The sequence below is a fragment of the Rana temporaria genome, chromosome 7 (genome assembly GCF_905171775.1).
Source record: "Rana temporaria chromosome 7, aRanTem1.1, whole genome shotgun sequence".
Lineage (NCBI taxonomy): Eukaryota > Metazoa > Chordata > Amphibia > Anura > Ranidae > Rana > Rana temporaria.
The window spans coordinates 107,356,490-107,380,728 of record NC_053495.1 but is presented as its reverse complement, the minus strand read 5'-3'; positions in this window follow the sequence as shown (position 1 = coordinate 107,380,728).

Below are 24,239 nucleotides of genomic sequence, written 5' to 3'. Positions count from 1 at the left end.
TGTAATTTATTTTACTGTTTTCAGGTACGCCATTCAGCTGTTGCGCGGACTTATTTATCTTGACAGCAACAGCGTTTGCTCCCACGATATATAAAGCCGCGACTCCAGTGCTGTAGGAGGTGATTTCACCACCACAGTTAAAAAAAAGAGCATATATGCCGAAGCATGCGGGCAGCAGGGGCGGAGGAGCGATTTTGCTCCTAATGCCGCGTACATACGGTTGACATTCCTACGGAGGCTTTCCCGTGGAAAAGTCTGACCATGTGTACACGGCATAGAAAAGTCCGACCGTGTGTACGCGGCATAGAAAAGTCCGACCGTACGCGGCATAACTTTTTTGCGGGAGGATGCCCCCATGCTTCGGCATATATAAATGGTGCATGTATGCCCATCATTAGAAGTGGGTGGATGAAGATGCGTGACCAGAAGGCTGAAGGACGGACGGAGAAGATAGAAGAACACGTCGGGCAAGATGTGGACGAGAAGAAAGAAGCAGCGGAAGAAACCCGAAGGAAAGAAGAAAAGAAGATTTTATTAAAAGATTTGTCAAAAACCGGCTACTGTCATTTTTAACACTTTGACATTTTTTTTGGGGTGAAATGGTAGAGGTACAATGTACCCCATTACCATTTCACACAGGGGGGGGGTCAGGATCTGGGGGTCCCCTTTGTTAAAGGGGTCTTCCAGATTCTGATAAACCTCCCGCCCGCATACCCCCACAACCACCGGGCAAGGGTTGTGGGGATGAGACCCTTGTCCCCATCAACATGGGGACATCCTCCCCATGTTGAGGGCATGTGGCCTGGTGCGGTTCAGGAGAGGGGGGGGCCGCACTCTGTCCCCCCCTCTTTTCTGCGGCCGGCCAGGTCAACGTGCTCGGATAAGGGTCTGGTGTGGATTTTTAGGGGGACTCCACGCCATTTTTTTTTTCAATTTGGGGTGGAGTTCCCCTTAAAATCCACACCAGACCTGAAGGGCCTGGAATGGATATTTGCCGGGAACTGCACGTCTTTTTTTTGGGGGTTTTTACGGCGGGGTTCCCCTTAATATCCATTCCAGACCTGAAGGGCCTGGTAATTTAATTTGGGGGAACCCCTACACATTTTTTTGTTTGTTTTATGAATGAATCCCTTTAGAATTGTCAGAGCCGACAATTCATTATAGCCGCGTGTGAATTTTTAAATGACTTTTTTCCTTCTGAATGTCACTTTGTGCAGGGGGAGTTCTAAGTGCGGGAAAAATGCGCTATTTCACATGCTGACATTACACCCCCCCTAGGTACGAAATTTAAAGGAATATTTCACTTTTATTGTTTCACTTTAAGAATTATTAATTTCACTGTTCCCGAAAAAACGGCCGTTTTAAAAAATAAAAAAAGCATTGATACATGTTCCCTGGGGCAGGACTGAGGTCCCCAAACACTTTTTAGGACAAAACTTGCAGATTAGCCTTTAAAATGAACACTTTTGATTTCTCCCATAGACTTCTATAGGGAGTTCAGCGCGGCTTTACATATTAGTTTCAATGCGCCGGCTGCTACGCTGGTTCATGCGCCCAATTAAGCCTCCACCCGGAGTACTAATTAACGCATGAACCAGTGCAGCGCACAGAGCATAGTAAATCAGGCCCTATGTGTGTTGTCAGAATATCCGATCGTGTGTACAGAAAACCTTCGGACAAAACTCCAAAGTACAAACACGTATGCTCAAAAGCAATGCTAACCATAACACAACATTAGCATAAGTTGCCCAAAGGGTGGCGCTAAAGAGCTGAAAAAGCACGTAGTAGGCCGACAATTCTTTGTTGTTTGTATGCAATACAAGTTCACGGCCAATGCCTTTCAGACAAAAGTCCTATGCTTTGTCCTCGGAAAATCCAATCATGTGTACCAGGCTTTAGTGAAAATGATAAACAAAACAAATCGAGAGTTTAAATCTCGACAGGGACACAGACAGTGATACATAGCTGACAGGTGCTCTGTTCCCCCTCCATTCAATCTCAAAATAATAATAATTAAAAAAAAATGTTGCCTTTAGTTTTATTTTAGGTTGGGTTCACACATATGCGGCTGCAATTTGCAGTCCAGAGTCCGATGCGTTTGAACCGGAGCCAAAAACGCACAGGACACTGTTCAAAACTGCACTGGGGCCTCCCAGCACATGTGTGAACCAGCTCTATTGAAAGCCGGTCACATTCACATGTGATGAAAATTGGATGCGGTTAAAAATGCATCCAATTCGCATTTATATGTAAACCCGGCCTTAATCAGGGGTTTTATATAATGTGGGATATTTTTCTTCATGAAAATCTAATTTGAGAACTTTAGTGTTCAGTGTTTAGCAAGGAAAAAGCTGATTGACTTTTAATGATAATAGATTAAAACTAAATCTAAAGAAGCTATCATTAAATAAGTTTAAAACAAAGTTTTCTGTAGAAGGAAAAAAAAACATGCTGCCATGTATCATCAATACTAAACAGAGTCTATTTTTGTAGAAATTATTGAAGAATGGCTTCTATTCTTTTCACATTTGTATTGTAGTAAAGGAGTGATATTTCAGCACATTTCTATTCATCCAGATCAAAAACTGTGAAAATACGTATTTTTACAGCTAGTCATTATAGAACTAATTAGCACATATCCAATGAAGAAGCTGAAATAGGCAGGTTTCAGTAACTCAGACTGTGGATATAACTACCAGATTGTTAGTCTGGAAGTACCAATTTTCAACATTGATGAAACACAGTTCTGTTGGGATATTAAAAGCTATAAAAGGCAGTACTGTGTGTTTGCAAGAACTTGAGATACCCCCTTTTTTATTTGCCTAATGTGCCGTGAAGAAATCACTATATCCACAGGAAACTGTGTCTAATAGAAAATTTTTCATGCCTGATATAATACAAAGTCTGCTGTTTCAATGCAGCAGAGGAACTGACAGTGACTCATTTCAAAAGCACGTGAACCAAAATAAATGACCAGAAAAGTGTACAAGAGTAATGGGGAATGCAAATGCACAGGAAATGAGTAGTTTTCCCATTCATAGCTAACAGAATATCATTTAGCTGGAATTTGTATGTATGTATGTGTGTGTATATATATATATATATATATATATATATATATATATATATATATATATATATATATATATTAGGGCTGTGGAAATTAACTATTAATTCCTCGATTTTTTTGATCAATTTTTTTTTTGTTAATTTTTTTGATCAATCAAAATTATTTTAATCGATACTCTTCGCCCGCTTCCGGTCTTCAGGGAGTTCCGGTGAAGATCCGGTGACGTCACGGACACCGGTGGGGCTTGCTGTGTCTATCTGAAGGGCTCCTTTGCTGTGCCTTCATATCTGCATGCCGGCGGGACCTTACTATCTGCCACACGCAAGGGCTGTTATGCCGCGTACACACGATTGGTCAAACCGTCGAGAACGGTCTGATGGACCGTTTTCATCAGACCAAACCGATCGTGTGTGGGCCCCATCGGTTATTTATTCATCGTTAAAAAAAAAAAAAAACTTGTTTTAAATTTAACTGATGGATACTTAACCGATAGAAAAAAAAACGATTGTTAGTAGGCACGTCCATCAGTTAAAAATCCACGCATGCTCAGAATCAAGTCGACGCATGCTTGGAAGCATTACACTTAGTTTTTTTTCAGCACATCGTTGTGTTTTACGTCACCGCGTTCTGACACAATCGTTTTTTTTAACCGATGGTGTGTAGGCACGACTGACCATCAGTCAGCTTCATCGCTTAACCGATGGAAAAATCCATCAGACCGTTCTCATCGGATGGACCGATCGTGTGTACGCGGTAACACTTCCCTCTATCACTTCCCTCTATCAACCTGGGATTCTACAGACATCCACTGGGGGATGTTTTCATGACTGCTTTTGGTACCCTTTGGCACCATTTTTACAGTTTATGTAGCTACATCGATTTTATCTCCAGTGCAATATTTACTTTGTTACCTACTTGAAGACTATAAAAGTTTTTTAATGCTATTCCCATCGAGCGCTGCCTTTGTGTGTTTTTTGTATCCTGCTATCCATTTTTCCAGTGGTTGGTAGCTGCACTGGGAATCAGCCTGCAAGGAGATCAGCTAAAAGTAGTTGGATCTGTATGTGCGTTATAATTAATCAAAATTAGTTGATTAATCGATAAAAAAAAAAAAACGATTAATCGAACATGAAAATGTTAATCAGTAACAGCCCTACTATATATATATATATATATATATATATATATATATATATATATATATATATATATATATATATATACAGTATGTACACACACACACACACTATATGCAACGTACATACATACAATATATACACACACCAGAGACCAGGAGTAAGGTGTACAACCTCTAAAAAATGCAATGAAATAGGAAAATAACAACAAATGCACTCCAGAGGTCACAGTGTCTGAGGCCCCGTACACACGGCCGAGGAACTCGACGTGCCAAGCACGTCGAGTTCCTCGTCGAGTTCTGGGATGAAGCCGCCGAGGAGCTCGGCGGGCCGCCTTCTCCCATAGAACAACGAGAAAATAGAGAACATGTTCTCTATTTTCTCATCGAGCTCCTCGGCGGCTCCATCGAGCCAAAACTGTACAGACTACAAAGTGTCTCGGGAGAATCCGGGTTTTGACCGAGTTTCTCGGTGAATTCTGCCGAGAAACTCTGTCGTGTGCACGGGGCCTGAGAGGATATTCATGGTATGGGCAGCAAGCTTTAGGGTAGGTGTTATGATGCCGAATTTTAACTTAGCCTAATCTTTAGCCCCATACTCACAATCTGATTTTCTGCGGACAAAGCGTAGGAATTTATTTTTTTCTGAACGGCGTTGGCCAGGATTTTGTCTTGCATACAAACAGCACACAATTGTCGACCAACAAACATGAAACAACTTAGTTTTTCAGCTCTTTAGTGTCCCCCTTTGGGCACCTTCTGCTAATGTTGTGTTTGGTGAGCATTGCTTCTGAGCATGCGTGTTTGTACTTTGGACTTTTGTCACACGATCAGAAAATCCGACAATAGACAATTGTCCACAGGAAATTTTAAAGCATTCTATCCTACATTTGTCTGCAGAAAATCTGACAACAATTGTCTGCTGGAGCATACAAATGGTCGGAATATGTATCGGCCTAAACTGTGGAAAAAATATGTAGATATTTTTTGGGCATATCTATCATAGCAAAAAGTAAAAAATGTGTGTTTTTTTTTCAAAATTGTCGCTCTATTTTTGTTTATAGCGCAAAAAATATCGATTGTTCCCGGCCCCGATCCTTAACAACCAGCTTTGACTGTGCCCTGATTGGACAAAGCTTTGCCCAATCAGGTCTTAGAATGCACTCTGCACCTGAAAATTTGAGTGTTCACCGAACAGGACGAACAGCCAATGTTCGGCCCAAACTCGTGCTCGGGCCAAACCGTTCACCCAGCACTAGTGATACGTTACTATCAGCTCCAAGTCTACAAAACACACTGGGCCAGATTCAGAAAGATCAGCGGATCTTTCTGCTGGGGTAACGTAACTCATTTACATTACGCCGCCGCAAGTTTTTCAGGCAAGTGCTTTATTCACAAAGCACTTGCCTGTAAAGTTGTGGCGGCATAGCGTAAATCCCCCGGCGGAATTCAAATTCGGCAGGTAGGGGGCGTGTATCATTTAAATGATGCGCGTCCCCGCGCCGAACGACCTGATTTCCAGTGCGCATGCTCCAAATGACGTCAGCAAATCGTCATGCTTTTGACGTGAATGTAAATTACGTCCAGCCGTATTCGCGAACGATTTACGCAAATGACGTAAAAATTTCAAAACTCGTTGCGGCAACGATGGCCATACTTAACATACCCCTCATATAACAAAAGAGGAAGTAAAACACATTAGGGTTTACTTCCTCTTTAATGTTGCTTATTTTTCAGTCTTAAGGCCCATACACACAATCTGACTTTTTAACAACAACGGTCCGACGGACGTGTTTTATCTGACAATCTGGACAATCTATCCATCGGACAATTGTTTTCGTTTTTTCAATGGACAAGTGTTCGCTGTGCATGCTCTCAAACTTTCCTACAACAAATATCCGAAGGAGGATAATCCGATCTTGTGTGCACAAGTCCATCGGACTAAAGTCTAAAGTAAAAACATACATGCTCAGAACCAATGCTAAACATCAGACAACAATAGCAGAAGTTGCCCAAAGGGTGGCGGTAAAGAGCTGAAAAACCACGTGATTTGGTAAATGTTGGCTGAAAATGTTCTGCCGTGTGTATGCAGAACAAGTTCACAGCCAATGTCCCTTCGGACTAAAATCCACGGAAAAGTGAGATGGAAGTTCGATCGTGTGTATTAGGCTTCACAATGCCAAGTGATTTTTTTTTTTTGTTGTTTACACTAATCAGTGAGATAAGAAGAATATATGACTTCCCTTTTGCATAGAATTAGTTGAATAGTGGAACAGATGTATAGGACTTTATCTGTACATTAGTGTGTCAGAACCTCAGTCAGACTTAATTAGAAAAATTGCAAGGAGATACTGGGGAATGCCGAGTGGGTTATGCAGAAAGGATATTGGAGGAATAGGGACAGATGCACATGACTTTAGAAGTGTTCTTGGGAAAGCTATCAAGGATAACTCTATTAAAGTACAGTTATTCTTGTAAACAATTTCACTCTAAAGCTGGTCATACATGGCTCAGATTTTCTTTTAGCCAGCCGGCTTAAAGTGGAGGTTCACCCTATAAAAAATTTGCGGTGGTTTAGGAGCCTGAAACATCACGTCGCTCATCTGCTGTTCATTCCTAAAGATTGTTACTTCATGCCGTTTTTTGTCTGGCCAAATGTGAGTAGCCTGACTTTTGCTTCTTTTAAAGAATAAATCCACACATTGCAACAGTGAGCACTTAGTCTGTGATTATCTCTTTACATGCACCTGTCCTTTGCGGTTTGGTTGTCTTATGAGGATCTAATACATCAGCCTGGTTCCTGTTCATGACCTGCCTATTTGATTTGCTTTACTGACCATCTGTTAACTCAGTGGTCCATATATGAAGGTGAGAGTAGCCATCTACAACGGTGGAGGGATCACTTCAAAATTTTGGTGGATTGTCACGTGGTGGAGATTTATTTTCGTTTAATTCACTCATCTTCTGACACTTATGGACTTTTGGACTGTTTGTTTGAATTGTATTTAATTTTTAATATTTTTAATATTTAATTTTTTTTTTTTTTCATTCATTTTTTCTGCATATTCATATTCACACTTATGGTATTGGTGTTTGCGTATACCAGTATCATTTATATATTTGAGTTTTGCGCTGCACTTTTTCTATTTTATTTTTTACTTGTTTAGGATTTTTGCGAATTTCCCTTAGGCCGAGTACTCACGGCAGGACATGTCCGATGAAAACGGTCTGCAGACCGTTTCCATCGGACATGTCTGGCCGGGGACTGCCCGGGGACTTCTGTTCGATGGCTATACACACCATCGAACAGAAGACCGCGCGTAAACAATACGCGGGGCGTGTCTGCGGTGTCGACGCGTCGATGACGCGGTGTCGCCGCGACAATGACGCGCCGGCGTGGGCAGCCTGCCTTGAAAATGCTTCCACGCATGCGTCAAAGTCATTCGACGCATGCGAGGGATGGCGGGCGGCAGGACATGTACGGTAGGTCTGTACAGACGACCGTACATGTCCGGGCGGACAGGTTTCCAGCGGACTGTTTTAAAGCAAGTCCGGGAAACAGTTGTCTGCTCAGAAACGGTCTGTCAGACAATTGTTTGCTGGAATCCTGTCCGCGCGGCTGTACACACGAGGGAACATGTCTGCTGAAATTGGTCTGCCGACCAGTTTCAGCAGACATGTTTGGTCGTGAGTACGGGGCCTCAGTGTTCAGCTGGCATTACCAGTGATCTGAACCCTGGGGGTCTGTATCACATAAATACACTTTAATATCATCATTTTTTGATCTATATATTTGCGCTGATTGCACCCTGTTTTTTATATAAAAAATTTGCGTCACGACTTCCCGAATGAAGCTCGGGTCAGCTCGGCTCTATTCGGCACTGGTGCTGTATGCGCCGTCGTTTAGCATGTCAATCAATTGGCATGACAATAGGAACGCCCACTCCCGCGGGATTCCCTACCCGGAAGCCGCGGTGAATTCCACGGCTAAACGATATCTACGGCAAAGGGAAAAAAAAGGTCAGTGTCATTTTATAAGCAGGACTGGGCTGGATGCAGTGTTAGAAATTTTTTATAGGGTGAACCTCCACTTTAACAAAAAAAATTAACTGATTTCCCTGTTCACACATTTGAGGTGGATATGGGAATTTTCCCCACAGTGTCAGCTGGACTCCTCCGCTGTCAAAACACACTGATCAATGCTGGAATCTATTTACTTTAGTGCTGATCGAACTAAAGTTTTCAAACAATCCTGTTCATTAGGGATGAGCTTCGAGTTCGAGTCGGACCCATGTTCGACTTAAACATCGTATGTTCGATCGTTCGTCGAATTGCGAACATTATGGGCCGTTCGCGCAAAATTCGAGTGGCGCGTCACGGCCCATAATTCACTGCAGCATCGCAGTGCATTACTGGCTGATGATTGGCCAAGCATGCACTATGACCCACATGCTTTTGCCAATCACAGCGCAGAAAAAACGGAGAGCCATAATTGGTCAAAGCCAGGGTGGCTTTGGCCAATTATGCCTCAGGGGATTTAGTACACGCCCCACACTATATAAGGCTGCCTGGAAGTCGGCCTTGTGTAGTGTGTGCCGGCATGCTGAGAGATAGAGAGAGAGAGCAAGAGAGAGAGACAGTGACCTTTCATTTGAGTTAGATAGAGCAGGCAGGCAGGCGAGTCAGTTAGCTGCAGTTACAGTGTGTAGAGGATATATATGCAACCCAGGTGTTGTATATATATTTATACACTGTATTCAGTTTAGCTAGAACCATTCCTGTCATTCTCTTCATAATATACTGACAGGCAGGCAGGTGATTGTGCTAGATGCAGTATTTTCACTTAGTGTACTGTGTCATTTGCACAGTGTGCACCTAAAGCTACCTGAATACAATTGCTGGTGTTCTCATACAAATACAGGCAGGGACCTCCAGTATTTTGTTTTAGTGTCCTTTGCACAGTGTACACCTAAAGCTACCTGACTACAATTGCTGGTGTTCTCATACTAATACCACTCCCTGTCTTGTTTGCACCGCCTGTATACTGCTGTTCATAGTATATAGGGCCTTTTTTTAATTTGGGTGCGGGCTTACCCTTAATATCCATACAAGACCCAAAGGGTCCATATTGCCGGGACCAGACATTACATTAAAGACGCAAGCAGTTTTAAATTCCTTTTTTCCTATAGAAATGTCATTTTGTGCAGGAACAGTTCTAAACACTGGAAACACGTGCCACTTCACAGGCATACTATAGACACCCATCAGGTACGATATTTTTCACTTTAAGCATTATTAAAATCACTGCTCCTGAAAAAAATTCAGTTTTTAAAACTTTTGTTTGCATTGATACATGTTCCCTGGGGCAAGACCCGGGTCCCCAAACCCTTTTTAGGACAATAACTTGCATATTAGCCTTTAAAATTAGCACTTTTGATTTCAAACGTTCGAGTCCCATATACTTTAACAGGGTTCTAAAGTTTGCGGAAACGTTTGCTCCGTTCGATGGTTCTGATGCGAACCGAACCGGGGGGGCGTTTGACTCATCCCTACTGTTCATGAGTAGTTGATCAGTAGATCGACTGCTCTCAAACAGGATCGGCCATATATAGATTGAAATTCAACAGATCCCTGCTGAACCTGCAGTCCTGAATTTTGAGCCATATATGACCAACTTAAGTGAATGTAGAAATGTTTTTTACAAATGTGTCTGGGATTAGCAATCCCTAAGCTAAAAATAAATTGTATTTCATAATTGAGTTGCAGGCATCAATAATATTGTACCACTCACAATGCATAGACAAATACTTCAGAACTGTGTCAGAATATACAAACATTAAATCTCTCTACAACATGTGTCTGGGGTAAACAATTTCTAAGGTTAAAAAAATAAATAAAAATGTAATATATAATTGAGTTGCAGCGAGCAGCCCTGAAAACACAAGTTCTCTTTCTGCCTGTAGTAACTGCAGAACATTGAAACCAGCCATTTCCTATGAAGTATTTTCTTTGCATAGTGTGTACAATACAACAGAAATTTAGTTTGCTTCACTGGTTTTATTTTATTAATAATAATAATAATAATAATAATAATAATAATAATAATAATAATAATAATAATAATAATATTAATAATAATAACTGCAGCAGCAATTATGATTAATTATTAATTGCCACCTTTCATTTACAAATTACTAATATAATAAACACTGTTGTACTAATAAATCAGGGGGGGTGCAACTTTAACACACAAAGCAAACTAGGTAAAGGGAGAAAAGAAGTATAAGCAGACATGTATCCATATATTAGTTCTCCAGTCCATTGGTGGTCAAACTGCCTTCTAGAGCCAATTATTTTTTTGCCCTTGGTAAATTTACATTTTTTTTTCACAAATTATTTGTGCAGACCATTTTTGCTAAAACATTTCTGGGTCCAAGTCTGCCAGTTCTGAACTCATAGTGGCGGTGGTGGACATTTTTAGATTTCAAAGCAAAATAAGCTTGATGAATTTCTTTAACCAAACTTTGGTTTTTTTACCTGTCCAACTATGTTATTGGTCCCTGGACTTATCTGTGTTTGGTGCTTCTACAGTAGAGCATGGATAGCACATCAAGAAACACCTGTTTGACATTAAATCTGTGTTTGATTGAGCCCTTTCTTGTGCAGAATGGACAGCTGATGTCTTGTTGCTGTACACATCTAACCACATTTTTACTGCAATAGCACCTTGTTTTGCCCTTATGCACAGTTCAGTTCAACCTGTGCAATTATGTAACTGTTAATTAGCACATGGTTGCTATATTTACTTAGTTAAAGATTATCTCCAGTCTCCCCCCAAAAATGTTTAAGTCAGTAGCTACACATACTGTAGCTGTTGACTTTTAATATGACACGTACCTACCCCTGAATCCAGCACTGTCCTCATCTGAGCTGGTTGTTCCTTTCAATCATTTTATTAAAGTTTTTCCAAACCAGTAGATACAAACAGATCCATAAGATCTGAAGAGATTATATTGAAGAGATTACACAGCTAGGGCCAGATTCACAGAGCACTTACGCCGGTGTATCTCGAGATGCGCGGCGTAAGTGTAAATATGCGCCGTCGTATCTATGCGCCGTATCCCCAAAGCCAGATACGCCAGAAAACCAGCTTTTTCCGACCGGCGCATCGTGGGACGCAAAAAATACGCTAGACACACCATTGTTTTGCTAGTCAAATATGCAAATGAGGGAGATACGGCGATCCACAAAAGTATGTTTGTGCGGCGTAGGCTACGCCCTGTGCGCATCAGCTGTACGTCCGGTCTAAAGTTACCCCTTATAAAAGCAGGTTTAACTTTGCACCAGACGTGAGCACACACACTTGCAGGACAACAATCTGTATGCCAACATGCCAGGGGCATCCTAGGTCATAGCTATATTAGTGGCTTTAGATGCGCGCAGAAGGAGGAGGGAACAGAGGAGGAGGAGGAGGGCACAGGAGAGGATATACCGACCGTGAATAGACGTCTTTGGCATGGCTGATTCTGAGGTGGTTCGCATATTCAGATTCAGCCCTGATGCCATCATGAAATTAACCACAACCCTGAAAGATGACATCACCAGCCCAACACACCGCTCACATGCAGTGCAGCCACTGGTCAAGGTACTGGCAACACTACATTTCCTTGCCAGTGGCTCTTTTCAGCGTACAAGTGGAGTTGTGGCTGGGATGTCACAATCCTCCATGAGCAGATGTGTGCACCAGGTTATCCCCGCAATCCTCAGACGCATGGCCAACCAAATCATCAGACCCACCCAGGAGGACCTGCGGATGAAGGCAATGCGTGATTTCTACAGAATTGCAGAATTCCCACGCACTGTGGGGGCCATTGATTGCACACATGTGGCACTTCAGCCCCTCCGTGAGACAGAGCACCTATACCGCAATCGTAAGCACTGGCATTCCATCAACGTACAGGTGATAGCCGATGCCCAATGCCTCATATGGCACGTCCGTGCCAAACACCCAGGGTCCAGCCATGACAGCTACCTATACCGTCAAAGCAACATCCCAACAGAATTTGAACAGAACATGTATGGGGACAGCTGGCTGGTTGGTGAGTGACATGGGTGTCAGACATGACTGCCCCCCCCCATGATGCAGACATCACGAGGGGCACATGCACGGCTAACATCCTCCTGTCTTTTCCATTCCAGGTGACTCTGCATATGCACTTGGACCCCATCTCATGACTCCATTCCGGAACCCCCAAACCCCAGGAGAGGAAAGATACAATGAAGCACACGCACGTACCCGGTGAATGGTGGAACGCACCTTTGGCCTCCTGAAGTCCCGTTTCCGATGCCTGGATAAGTCTGGGGGTACCCTGTTGTATTCCCCAAACTTTGTGTGCCAGATCATCGGTGCATGTTGCATGCTGCACAACTTCGCCGTGAGAAGGGGCCTGGAGATTGAGCTACGTGATGACCTGACCCCCGAACCACACAATTCCCCCCTGACCGAGGGTACCCCGTCTTCTGAGGGAGCAGCAGTCAGGAGATGCCTCGCAGAAGGCATCTTTGCACGTTAAACACACACATTAATCATGGCACAATGAGAATGCACGCATGCACACCACTGTGGTCCCTAGCACACACACCCCACATCCTCATCAAATTGGATTAGACCAAAGTACACCGCACGGTACTAGGGAGCAGAAACGCCACGCCAAGGCTCCAATTATGTCACTGTACATTCATACACCATTCACACGGACCTGGGATCACTTCTCCCTGGTCCTGGGGAACCCTTCTCCACCACAAATAAGGGGGGGCACCCTTTTCCGGCAGGAATGTCACCCCACAATCATACATCATTCACGAACATAAAACAAATCATAATCACAGTAAAAAAAACAAAAATAAAATAAAACACTGAAAACAAACAAAACACAAAAAATTAACGTTGTTGGCGTGACCCACGCCTGGGCCGGCCACAGCCACGGCCCCTCAGGGGAGACTCATGGGGGGGGGAATCAGGGGAAGGAGGAGTCTCCCCTGGTCTCTGCCCACCTGCCGGCCTGCCCTCCAAGGTCACGGCAATTCTGTTGAGGCCCACATTGAGGGCTGCCGTATTGGCCTGGACAGCCTGGGTCAGGGCACACACCTCCTGACCCACGCCTGCTGTGGCGGTCTGCAGGTCATTGAAGCAGTTTATGAGAGCCAGTGAGTTACAGCTCATGTCCCCAACTGACTCCTTGATGGAGGCCAGGCTGTCCTCCATCCGGGCCAAAGTCTGGGTGACCTGACCCAGATGGCGGGTCTGAAGGGCCTGGTCCCTCCGCAGATTAGCAGGCAGAAAGTCTGCCACCCCCCTGGTCTTGTGGGTCACCTTCCTGCCTCCAGATGAGGTTTGTGGCCTGGGAGTAGGAGAGACCCCTGGAGGGGAAGCCCTGTTGGGGGAGGAGTGGGTGGGGCTAGCCCTGATTGAGGCCTGACTGCTGCCAGCCACAGGGGGAGCCTCCTCCAAATGGAGAAGTACCTCATTGGCACTGGTGACCTCCTCCCCCTCAACCTCCTCCTCCTCCTCCTCCTCCTCCTCATCCTCCTCATGAGGAGAGCTGTGGCCACTCCCCTCCCCTGAGGACTCCGGGCTTTCCTGGGGGTCTTCATCAGCCTGATGTCCGGGGGATGGTGCAGACTGGCCAGATGGCCTAGCACCCTCCTGCACATCTGTGGATGACACAAAACATTCACAGGTTGGAGGATACACACACTTGTCACATATTCCCTCCCCCCCACACATGCTACACACCAGATAGAAAAAAAAAAAACTTACCTGTCCTCACGGCCTCCTCGGAGTCAAAGCCAGGCAGGCCCACCACTTGCTGCCTGTGGAAGCACTGGGCCACTGCACGCTCCTCAGCAGTCAGCCTGATATTGCAAGGTGGTCCCCCTCCAGTGCCCCTGGCATGTGCTGTTAGCTTGGCCAGCTTCCCACGGACCATGCGGTGGAGGTCATTTATCTTTTTTTGGATCCCAGTGAGGCCTTGGGTCTCCCCCCCAACGCATTGACATTGTCGGTGATTTTCTGCAGAATCTGCTTTCTCCTGGCCGGGGTGGTGTCCCGACTCTCAGGGCCATGCAAAAACCGCCCATGTAGGGTAATGGCCCTGGTAAGAATCTCCTTCTCCCGCACAGAGAAGTTCAATTTCCTCTTCCTTGTTGCCATCTCAGCAACAAACACTCAGCACAGACACCAAAAACAGACAGCAAAAACAGACAGCACAAACAGACAGCAAAAACAGACACCAAAAACAGACACCAAAAACAGACACCAAAAACAAACAGCAAATACAATCTCCAATTACACTCTCCAATAAGACTTTCCAATAACACTCCGACACAAACCAACAAACACCAACGGACAACAGAACAAAAGCACCTTGCTTCAGGAAGGGAAACACATGGATGTACTTTTGCAATAGAAGGGCGTATGTCTGGGCCTATTTATGCACTGGGCGTATCTCACTAAGTACGCCGGGCCTAGTTCCTATCTCACTGATTGCACCGGGCCGAGTTCTGAGCATGCGCAGTGAGGCGCAGAACATGGTCAGCGTCATGCGCGCATGCGCAGTCCGGCCGGCCCTTCATTTGCATGGGGTCACGGCTCATTTCAATGGAGCACCCCCAGTTCCTTCCCACTTTCAATTACCCCGCCTTACGCCTCATAATTTACGTTACGCTGGCGCATATTTGGGTGCAAATACTCTGTGGATACGGTACTTGCGTCTCTAAGTTGAGCCCGGCGTAACGGAAATTAGATGCGCTACGCCGGTCTATATATGCGCCGATGTACGTGAATCTGGCCCCATGTGTTACAAACAAACAGCAGGTCCAAGTGGTCAGGCCGACTTGCAAAATAATGTCACGTGTGTGGACCCCCCCCCCCCCAATGCATTTCTCTGTAATCTGTGTCATCTGGGGATATGAGGCTACAATATGTCCGAACAAAAAAGAGAGGATCATATCACCCCAGACTGTAGGACCTTCTGACCTGTTGATTCTTTAAACAGCTTCAGGTCCAGGCACTGGCATCATAACTAAGGGAAACTGGCAGTGAAACCTTGCGGCTTCACAGCCAGCTTCCAACTGTGAATTTGTGATCCGTGCTGCACTTTGTGAATGGTAGCACAGTCTTCTGGGACCTGTGATGTGTTCCAGAAGTCTGTGGGGGAAGGAAAGTGGGCTGAACTTCCGCTCAGATCAATGTGGCAAATCCGACCAGAAGTGGGGAAGCAGGTACCTGTCAAAATCAGGTACCTTCTCCTCGCAAAAAAAAAAGTGCCAAATGTAAAGGAGGATGGGGAAGAGGAGGAGGAAAAGTGGAACTTCCCCATTTGGTTCCTTTTCAAGACTATATGCCTACAGTTTTTTTTTTTTTAACTAAAAGGTTTCTGTTTTCCATGTAAATTTAATTAAAGTCAACAGTAGGTGTAAAATTGGGATGGGATATTTTTAGAGAAACACTGAATAATACCACATTCCACTATAATCCTAGCATAAGAAAAGGGAAAAAAGAAATGGGACTTTAAAGGTTTGACCCCTTAGCAAATAAGCAAATAAGCCACAAATAATATTGATAAAAATAATTTTTAGACTTTATTAAAACAAATACAAAACATACACACTGTACGTTCAAACATAGAAAAGGACATAGATAACAAAACAGTGCCCTGCTGCCAATATAATAAATGACTACTAATTACTGAATGCTGATATTCAAAATAATAAGTGATCAAAACCTGCAATAATAAGCAAGATACAAGGTGCACAATCAATTATTCAGATAGAGTGTTACTATAAACCTCCCCCACAGTGGTTAACAATACCTATTCCCTTAATTTGAATGGCCCAACACTGACTTTTAAACATTCAAATCGTGACATAATTGATCATAGTGACGTTAATATAATTAAAGTCCAAAAAATGTCCTCAATAACTTCCAAATGAAGACTTCACCGATCAGTGAAAAATAAATAAGTGCTGGTGCTCTCCTCCACCTCAGTATCCTAGCCGCTCACATTTCAATGTCCAGAAAATTTAGCCAAATATTTCCAAGAACAAAACAGATGTTTTTTGAAGCATTTAGGAGGCATTAACTGGTGAAAGTGTTTTTTTTCCCCAAGTGTTTTTTTTTTTTTTTTGTCAAGTTTTAGATTATAAGCTTCTTTCCACAAGGACACTTGCTTGACAGTATGGTTAGATCCTTTAGCAATAAAACAATACATTTTAAGGACATATATGGTTGGGTTGATGAGGAGTAATACGGTAAGTGGGGTACTCACAAAGGTTCGCTGGCATGGTCGGTAGTAGATGGCAACACACAATTGTCCTATTTATTGTCTTCTTGGTGTGTTCCATCCAAACCCAACAAAAGCTCAAAAATGTTGTAGGATATTCTGACTAAAATAAGTAAAGAAAGTCGAACATAGTGAAAAAATCAACCACTTGTCGAGCGCGCTTTAGCCGAAAGATAAATACAGCATGGTCGTTCAATTCTGAGAGGGTGTTCAAGGACATTCTCCCAGAACCCCACCCCCTGCATGCCCCCTGTGGCACGCATTGGGTGCACTTTGTGACTGATGTATTCTTTGAACACAGCTGATTATAGATCCTGTTAAAGGGCCAATCACAGCTAATCACCTGTAAAGAGACTTGCCGGTTATCGACAATCCTTTCCTCATGTGATGTGTCTGTGTGAGGAAAGGAGAGCCAATAACTGTCAAGCCTGTCAGTACATTTTTTACTATCAGTGCAGCCCTCTCAGTGCCAATCAGTGCAGCTTATCAGCGCCCATTAGTGTTGCCTATCAGTGGCCATCAGTGCCATCTACCAGTGCCCATCAGTGCAACTTATCAGTGCCCATCAGTACCGCCTTATCAGTGCCCATCGGAGCAGCCTCATCAGTGCAGCCTCATCAGTGCCTATCAGAGCAGCCTCATCAGTGAATTGATAATCGGAGCAGCCTCATCAGTGCAGCCTATCAGTGCACATCAGTGCAGCCTGTCAGTGCAGAAGAAAAATTACTTATTTGCTAAATTTTATCAGTAAAACGTTTTTTGTTTTTTAAAATTTTCATTTTGTTTTACATTTGTTTAGCAAAAAAAACAAAAACATTGGGCTAGATTCAGAAAGAATTTACACAGGCGTATCTATTGATACGCCGCGTAAATTCAAATCTGCACCGGCGTATCTTCTTTCTGTATTCACTAAACAAGATACGCCGAAATTTGGCTAAGATCCGACTGGCGTAAGTCTCTTACGCCGTCGTATCTTAGTTGCATATTTACGCTGGCCGCTAGGTGGCGCTTCCGTTGATTTCCGCAAGGAATATGCTAATTAGGTAAATACGCCGATTCACAAATGTACGTACGGCCGGCGCATTTTTTTATGTCGTTTACGTTAGGCTTTTTCCGGCGTAAGGTTACTCCTGCTATATGAGGCGTACGCAATGTTAAGTATGGACGTCGTTCCCGCTTCGAATTTTGAAATTTGTACGTCGTTTGCGTAAGTCGTTTGCGAATAGGGCTGTATGTAAGTTACGTTCACGTCTAAAGCATTGCAGCAGAATTTCGAGCATGCGCACTGGGATTCTTTCACAAACGGCGCATGCGCCGTTCGTAAAAATTGACAAATACGAAGGGTCACAGTAAATTTGAATAAAACACGCCCACATCATCTAAATTTTATTTAGGCGGGCTTACGCCGGACCACATACGTTATGCCGCCGTACCTAAGGGCGCAAGTTCTTTCTGAATACGGAACTTGCGCCCTAATTGACGGCGGCGTAACATATCGGAGATACGTTATGCCCGCACAACATTACGCAGGGCTATCTGAATCTAGCCCATTGTTCATTAAATACCACCAAAAAAGTTATATTTGTGTAAAAAAATTTTTTTTTTACATTTCATATAGTACAGTGTTGCATGACCACGCAATTGTCATTCAAAGTGCCAAAATCTCTACCTTACTTTTAAAAAGCAAATGATAAAAAAAAGATTAGATCTTTTGCTTTATAAAAAATGTGTTTACTTCCATCCCAGACCGAAAGTGATGTCGCTCCAGTCCTCTGAGTCTATAGAGGCAATCATAGATGATCTAGTTACTCATTGCCCCTGTGATCAGCCAGCCACTTTTTGAGGCGCCACTCGCCCGTGAAACACAAGCAAGTGGAGCTTCAAAAAGTGATCCAGTGGCTAATGATCCGCTCGGATCGCTTTTATGAGAAAGCCAGCCATCAGCTGAAAAAAAGACACCGGCAACCCCGGTAAACCACTTGCAAACTGCAATGTATATACTGTATACGTATTGCGGTCGGCAAGTGGTTAAAAAAGTTGAACACAATAGCCGTGTGCAGTGTATAACTACTAAGATTGTTAAGAGGGAGAGCCCCCCGCTAACATAGAACTTCTTTGAACCAGAATTGGAGGACAGGAGGTATTACTAGACAATAGTGATCACTAAGTCTTGGTTCACACTGGAACCGGCTGTGGATCACACAAGAACACTGTGCGCTCCTATTCTCTGGTTCAGGGTCACATTCTCTTGCTATGCGAATTGGATGTGGGCAAACCCCCCATCCAATTCGCATAGGTGTGAACCCAGCCTCAGGGTTAATGAGAGGTAGCCAAAGTTTTTGAATGCACCTCTATCCATTCAGGGGTAACTCTGGGGGGAGTGCAATCTCCCTTGTTAAGAGAGGGAGGATCCGCAATGATGTCCGAGTATTGTAACAACTGTAACCCTTTTCCAAGGTTTGAACCACACGTGTACCACCATTTTTATATATAAAGATCTTGGTTGAATACCAGTATTTGTAGATGATTGTATGCTTCCTCATGCTTTTGTAATGGTATTGAGATGTTTTCTGAGTTGCAGGGTGTATTGTGAAATGTCGGCATAAAATTGTAAGTTAGTGTAGGGAATGACAGAGGATCCACACTGCGGGTTCTCGCCATTAACTTATCCTATACATGAAAGAAGTGGATGCACATTGGTACATTTCTCAGTGCTTGTACAGATATGAAAGATGGTCTGGGCAAGTGGTGGATTCTGTCAACACCTAGCTCGGAATCAGGGATTTCAGGCAATAACACAGTAAGGGGATCACATGAGTATTTACATAATTCAGATTGTTGGACCATTTCTGGTATCCCTCAATTTTTTTTACGTTATTCTACCTAGAACTATCTCCTAGGTCAGCACGTTTAGCTTTATTTTATTTTTTTCCACAAATTCTTTATTGTGTGGATAACAGTGCACAATACATTGTACATAATACAACAGGAAGGTAATGAAGTATAAAAATACTTTTGTCAAATATATAATACAGCCATATAATTATTACAAAAACAGTATCTTTGGCAATAAAGCATAAATAGTAAAACTGTTACTTTAGTTTTTATTTTTCCTTTACTTATTTTTTTTTTCTAACTAGAACAAAGAACAGGTATACACATGTGGTAGCCTAATCTTTCAGGTGAATGGAAAGAGGGGGAGAAAAGAAAAAAAAAAAAACAGACATTTTAATCTCATTGACAAAAAAATATATATAGAGGCTGAAGACGTATTTTCCTGTATTCAGACTACTTTTATGTAATCCCTAGCTGATAATTTTGAGATGATTTAAATGACGTCCAGTTGGACCAAATCGCTGAAAATTTGATAATTCTCTCTTGGGAAATGCTGATTAGTTCCTCAACTCTTTCTATGTTATTAATTCTCCTAAACCATTCAGCTTTCGTTGGGACGTGGGTGGAACCAGGGGCGGACTGGCCCAGGTGGAAAAGAGGAGATTGCCCCCCAGGCCGCTAACATTATGTTTAAAAAGGGCCGCGGTCCGCAGCCCTGTTTTTTTTAATTTTTTTGCTAAATCTCGTCAGCGGCGGCCGCCGATTGGCTGTCTGGCTGCTGCCGCGCTGCATTGTGGGAGTTGTAGGAAAGTTAGGTCATGTGGCACGTCAGGGGAGTGTCAGGGCACGAGCGCCGTACATCTCTGTGACTCGTGGGCTGGCTGGGGCTGCAGAGAAGAATCAGTGAGCCTGAGAGAGAGACTGCACTGCCTGGATCATGAATTAGCGGCCGAATTGCAGTGAAAGGTCACACTGATCCATCCAGCCCGTGCTGCAGCTATGCTGTGTCCTGTGACAAGGATGTTAGCTGCACAGGGCTCTATGTTCCGTCTTGCAGAGTACAGCCCTCCCCTCCTCAGTCTCCACTAATGGGAGAACGATCAGCTCTGTCTCCTCCCGCCCCTCTCTCCCTATGCCTGCCCATACTCGATGCCTCCAGTGTCCTCTGTGAAGCAGAAATGCAGGTGGGAAACTTTGAAGTCGGCAGCCACAGTGTCATCATATTCAAAACATGAAGAAGCTGAGTGAGCCAGTGACAGTGAGCCTCCTGCTAGGACTGTGCAAGTGGGTGAGCTGTAAACAGGCTCTCCCTTCCCCCCTCTTTTCCTACTCCTCTCTCCCTTGAGCCTTATCATTTAACCTCTTGCCTGCCAGGCACTTTCACTCTCTTCCTGCCCAGTACAATTTTCAGCTTTAAGTTCTTACACTAAGGCTCCATTCACATCTCCGCGACAAGCAACGCCGCGTACGCAGCGTATTTTGCCGCGGATAGTGTATCTTTTTTTTTTTTTTCCCAAATTCTTCCCATTGCTGTCAATGGGCGAACGCCAATGTCGCCTGAAAAAAAGGGTCCGGGACTTTTTTTCAGGCGACAGACGTACGGCGTCTATGAGATGTGAACCATCTCCATAGACAGCAATGGGAATTTCCCCCTCTAGCGGCACAAGCGTCCGGCGTCGGGCGTTTTGTCGCCTAGATGTGAATGGAGACTAAGCCCAGGTTCACATTGGAGCGATTTGGCATGCAATTTGACATGTCAAAGCGCATGCCAAAACGGTGACAATTGCCAGCGATGGCACCATCCGAATCGATGCAACGTTGCATCGATTCCATTTGTGGTGTTGCACAATTCCCAAAAGTAGTTTCTGTACTACTTTTGGCAACTTCGGGGTGCGATTTCAATAGACATTTGTACAGGAACCCGCACAGATGTCTCTGAAATCGCACACCAAAGTCGGGACTGAAATACGAGTATGAAATCGTTCAATTGCTCAGCTGAACTCATACGATTTCATTCCCGATGTCAGTGTGAACCTGGGCTCTGAATGACAATTGCGCAGTCAAGCATCACTGTACCATATTACATTGTTCTTTTTTTTCACACAAATGGAGTTTTCGTTTTGGTGGTATTTAATAACAATTGGGGTTTTTTATTTTTTGCTAAAACATGAAAAAAATACATTTTTTTTATGTTTTTTTTTTGTAAATACAGTTCCTTGAAAAAGTATTCATAAAATCCCAATAAAATACATTTACTTTTCTGGTTGTAACATGACAAAATGTGGGAAATTTCAAGGGGTATAAATACTTATTCAGGGCACTGTAAGTCATTTTTCTCCTTTACTGAAGTTCACTGATGGGGGGCACAGATAGGCGGTACTGTTGGGAACTGATGGGTAGCAATGATGGGCATTAATGGGTGGCACTAAAAAGCAGAACAGATTGGTGTCATTTGCTGGGCACTGTTGGGGCTGCACTGTAATCAGTGCCCTAATTATTTGTACAGTGTCCCCTGTGAGGAGATGCCCCTAATCGGCTCTCCTCAGAGGCTGTCATTTACATGTGATTGGCTGTTATTGGACACAGCCAATCACATGGGTAAAGAGCATGCTGTCATTGCTCTGTCATATTTGTCTTGCTTCATAACATCAATATCCGTTATAAAACCCGGAGGGCATGGATGGTGAGATGATTCGGTGGCACAATGGGCCACCCGACTCGACTTGCCCCCCATGCTTAAGGCTGCCAGCCCTCCCCTGGGTGGAACGCCAGTGGCATGGGATGCACTGTCGCGCCGCATTGATCATGATCATGGGGACAGATGTTAAATATTGTTTTTTAGGGATAGAGTTATAGTGTAATAGATACTGAAGCGGCGTGAAACTCAGATTCTTCAAGGTGATCAGGTTAATAGTATTGTGTACCGACATCCAGAAAGACTAAATTAGAGGGCATGACCACCAAATATGTAACATCGAGCCTTCGTCGCGTTTACATCTCCAGCATCTATCAGATACCAAAGGTGAGATTTTGTGTAATGTAGAAGGGGTTCTGTACCATCTGGTGACGATCTTGAAACAACTTTCTTGAGTGGCCACATTAAGTGAGCCTTTGTGGGCATATAGAAAGATTTTCTCCCAATCTTCAGTGGTCAGATTCTTATCTAAATCTCTCTCCCAAGCACTACATGATGAACTGGAGAAGTCATTGGAATCCTCAAATAGGGAGTTGTAAATTGACGAGATAATGTGTCTTTGTGGAGTTTTTTTGGTGCATAGTTTCTCTAGCGATGTCAAAAGTCTTGTCCATTGATGAATATTGTCTCTCTTGGTTAATAAATGTTTAATTTGGATATAATTCCAATGCGATAGGAGAAATGGTTTGATGGTCGTAAGTAGGTCATCTCTAGATAGAAACTTGTCATTTTTTTTAAAGAAGTGTTTAGATAGTACATTATCGTGAGGCCACTTATGCGTCGGAAATGGTTTTTCTAGACCGGGAGGGAAGTCTGGATTGCTCACAAGTGGTGTTAGAGGGCCTAGCCAAGGGGATGGATTTGTGCTCTGTGGAAGGTAGTGAAAAATGATAGGGGAATTTTGATAGGAATTGCTTGCATGATGTAAAGGAACCGCGGTAAAATAGTCATTTTGATTAATGAGGCTCGTCCAAACCAAGATATATTAAGTGCATTCCATCTCTTCAGATCCTCCTGTGTTTCCTTCATAACCGGAGAGAAATTGAGATGGAAGAGATCTTTCAGATCAGAAGAGATTTCAATTCCCAGATATTTGATACTACGTTTTGCCCAATTAAATGAAACATTTTTTTTTTACATAAATCTATTACTATTATCAATGATATGTTGAGGGCATTGGATTTGGAATGATTTATTTTTAGATTAGATATTACATGAAAATGTTCCAGGTCTTTAAGAAGGTTGGGAAGGGTTATGTGTGGTTCTGAGAGAAAGAGGAGCAGGTCATCTGCAAAGGCTGCTAATTTGTATGTATTGTTCTGGATCTTAATTCCTTTGATATCATCGTTTGATCTAATTTTATTTAACAGGGGTTCAAGTGTTAAAACAAATAATAGGGGGGGAGAGAGGGCATCCCTGTCTGGTTCCGTTGCGCAGATTGAAGGCGCCCGACAGGTGGCCATTGAACTGGATCCTAGCAGTAGGATTAGAGTACAATACTTTAATGTATGCTCTCATTTGAGGCCGAAAGCCAATGTGTTGTAACACTGCGTCCATGAAGTCCCAGGCCACTCTGTCGAATGCCTTCTCGGCATCTAGAGATAAGAAAAATCCCTATTTCTGTTTTGACGTTAGCCAGTAATTTATGTTGTTTAACTTTAAACCAATTATGCTCATCCACATTTTCATCATGGGCATCAACAAGATCATTAATGGTATGGGCCAACTTGTCCATCTTATTTTCAATATGGTCGACTCTGGACCCTATTGCCTTCACCCACTGGCTGAATTATGTGTAAGATGCAGCACATCTGTATGTAATGTACCTCTGAGGGAGATCAACATGTCCTTTAATGTTGTGTCAAGAACTGGTTAATTAGATGTGGGAAAGCAGATTCAGAGTCTGGTAATTCCCTAGTTTCCTCCAGGGATTTGTACTTGAGCCTCACCTCACCATGTGGATCCTGCTTCTCATCCATCCTGACCTAGGATTTAGTAGGGCTGCCTGTAAGTGGAGGCTGAGGGAGATGGTAAGCTTTGTGGGGATCCTCTGTAGGAAGAGCCTATGGACTGTGCAGCTGGAGATGACTGTCTGCAGCCTTGTAGGGAAGAAGAAGAAGACCTGACACCATCTTGCCTGTGGCACCCTGGCTGGCTGTG